Source organism: Vulpes vulpes, chromosome 11 (assembly GCF_048418805.1).
Source record: "Vulpes vulpes isolate BD-2025 chromosome 11, VulVul3, whole genome shotgun sequence".
Taxonomy (NCBI): Eukaryota; Metazoa; Chordata; class Mammalia; order Carnivora; family Canidae; genus Vulpes; species Vulpes vulpes.
The window spans coordinates 102,064,879-102,068,289 of record NC_132790.1 but is presented as its reverse complement, the minus strand read 5'-3'; positions in this window follow the sequence as shown (position 1 = coordinate 102,068,289).

Genomic DNA, 3,411 nt, shown 5'->3' with positions numbered 1-3,411 from the left:
AGTGGTTGCTGTAAATAGACTTTCAATTTTCTTCAGTGCCCTCAAAGGGTAGGGACAGGAAAAATGAAGTCCCTTTTTTCTTTTTCTCTTGCACACCTCATTTATCTGAATAGTTAATCTTTAAGCAAAAATCTGACTGCAGCAAAATTTCTTAATTTGCAATTTAGGAGCCTCTGGGGGGTCATGTGAAGGTTCCCAGGACAAGGGGGAAGTCATATTCATTGATATGCCCTTCTTACTCTCCCCTATGTGCTCCTGCTCGGGTCACCTCCACAGGTGTAAGACTAGAAGAGGCGGATGGGTAGAGGGGAGTACACAAGAAAGAGAACTCTACAATTACGTTTGGAAAATGATGGGAACGTTTGTAAAAGGGACCCACAGTTATCCTGTTTGTAAAGGACAGAGTGTGGTACCGTGCACCTTTATAGATTTAGGAGATGATGGTTGTCACTTTTGCACGTTGACTTCAAGATTTTTTTTCCTCTGTGGTATGCAGTACTAACGTGGGGTAAATGTATAAATTCAAAGTGTTTTATTTCCATTTTAATCAAGTCTCTCGAGTTAAAGAGTGTAAATTAGTGCCCAATTACCTATTTTGTATGCCTGTGGTATTTCCATGTTCTACTAATATGGTAATGAATCAGAATATTGATTAGATGGTTTTAAATCTCTGAAAGAATTGAATGCCATTCTCATAGATTTAAATTGTAAAGAAAATTTAAAAACATAGAGTGTGTACAGGAACCGATTTCTTTCTTACGATAGTAGTAATATACTTTTTTTGGGTAAAAACAGTACATGTTCACTGTAGAAAACTCACAATCTGTTAACTAGAGAAACCACAGTTAACATTTAAATAGAAATACTTCTTGTCTCTTTTTTCTATATCTGTGTACATACATTTTTACCATATTGAGCCCATGTAGTTCAACAGGTTCTTGTGCAATAAAAATAGCTTATTTAATAGTTGTTTAAAACTGAAACAAGAGTGTTGTAAAAAATTCCAACAATACAGAAAAGTAAAAAGAAGAAAGTAAAAAAAAAAAAAAGTCATTTAAAACTCACCTTCTAAAAAAAAAAACCTCACCTTCTAGAGAGAATCACTGGTCTAAATTTTAGGGCAGTTATGAGATATGCCCCCAAACGAGTAGTTAATAATATTAATAACATTCTTCCAGATACTTGTCAATGTATAGATACTCATAAAATATTATGTATATATTGATGTTTGAAAATATACACTTTAACTCAATAATATGTGGGTATAATTCTGGGTCAAACAATAAAGGTCTATACCATAATTTTTGCTGAGTCATATTCTTTTATATAGGGAAACTTTATTTAAAAATGTTATTGTTAGATACTTACATTAATTGCCCTTTTTTCTATTATAAAAAGTACTATAGTTAGTGTTCTTATAACTAAATATTTGTGTACATCTTTGATTAATTTCTTATAGCAAATCTTAGGAGTGATGTTGTTGGATCAAAGGCTGTACTTGTTTAAACTCCTACCTGCTATGTATGAAGGAGCCTATTCCCTATAAATCTTACCAACATTGAATATTATAATTCAGTATATGTATTTACTTGCAAAGACATCTTATTTCTGTTTTATTTTGAATTTCTTTATCTTCTACTGAGAATAAACATTTCCTAAGTTTTTACTGGCTATTTATTATTCTTCTATTGTGATTACCTATATGTATCATTTGCAATTTTAAAATACAGATATTCATCATTATGTATAAGTATGTAACTCCTTTTTGTCATGTATTTAGCATTTTTCTTTAGTAATTTGCATTATGCTTTTCAATTTTGTACACATTCTTTTTCAGTATATATAAAGATTATAAAGCTTTAGGTGGTTGGTTATATCAATATTTGACTTTACGATTTTTGCTGTTTTTAAAGTCATGCTTAGAAAATCTTCTACTCAAAGATCATGCAACCATGTATTAAAATTTTCTCCTAAAACTTTTGTCATTTATTATGTTACCTAATTAATGTATTTGGAGCTCGTTTTCATGCAAAATGTGAGATAAATCCAACTTAATTTTTTTCTGACATCACTGTATTGCCTTTGAAATACACTAATTTTTTTTTGTATAGCTAAATTCAGCATTCTTTTTCTTTATGGCTTTCATCATTAGTGCAAGAATTAATAAAAGCCTCCTATCGCGAGTATATATGTGTATACACATATAGGTATATGTCTATCTTTCTAGTACATTTATGGTTCCATTTTTAACACTGACATCATTAATTTATTTTTATGTATTGTGTGAAACAGTTAATTTCCCCCTCAATGGTTGGTCAGTTAAATAAATATAATTGCCAGACAATTCATATTTTGCATTGATTTTAAATCTTGACTTCATCACATAACACATTCTTACAACTATGTGTGCATATTTCTGGATTTTCTGTTCTATTCCATTGTCTGTTTATTCTTGTACTATTTTTATGCTTTAAAAATTATAATAGCTTTTTAATACACTTAAAAAACTCACAGCTTGGGACGCCTGGGTGGCTCAGGGGTTGAATATATGTCTTCGGACCAGGGCGTGACCCCGGGGTCCCGGGATCAACTCCCACATCGGGTTCCCCGCAGGGAGCCTGCTTCTCCCTCTGCCTGTGTCTCTGCCTCTCTGTGTCTCTCGTGAATAAATAAATAAAATCTTTAAAAAAATTATTTTCAGTTTGCGGTAAAGTTTAGTATTGCATTGTCCTTTTTTTAAAAAAAGTTATTTAAATTTGAGTTAGTTAATATTAGTTTCAAGTATAATATTAGTTTCAGCTGTACAATTTTAGTGACCCAGCACTTCCACACAACACCCAATGCTCATCACAAGGGCACTTCTTAATCCCCATCACCTATTTCACTTATCTCCCCATCTACCTTCCCTCTTCTAACCATCAGTTTGTTCTTTATAGTTAAGAGTCTGTGTTTTGGTTTGCCTTACTTTCTTTTTTCCCCTATACTCATTTGTTCTTTTTTTTTTTTTTTTTAAGATTTATTTATTTAAGAGAGTAAGGAATGGCAGTGGGAGAGGAAGAGAGAGTTTGAAGCAGACTCCACGCTGAGTGCACACCCCCACGTGGGGCTCGATCTCACCACCCTGAGGTCGTAACCTGAGCTGAAATCAAGAGACAGACGCCCGACTGCACCGCGCAGGTGCTCCATCGTTTGTTTTGTTTCTTAAATTCCACATACGAGTGAAATCCTACGGTAGCTGTCTTTCCCTAACCAATTTATTTCACTTAGCTATTTTCACTTCACTCCCTAGCTTCATCCACATCTTTGCAAATGGCAAGTTTTCATTCTTTTTATGACTGAGTAATATTCCATTATGTCTATATACTGTATCTTCTTTATCCATTCCTCTATTTTAATGGGCTGTCTCCATAT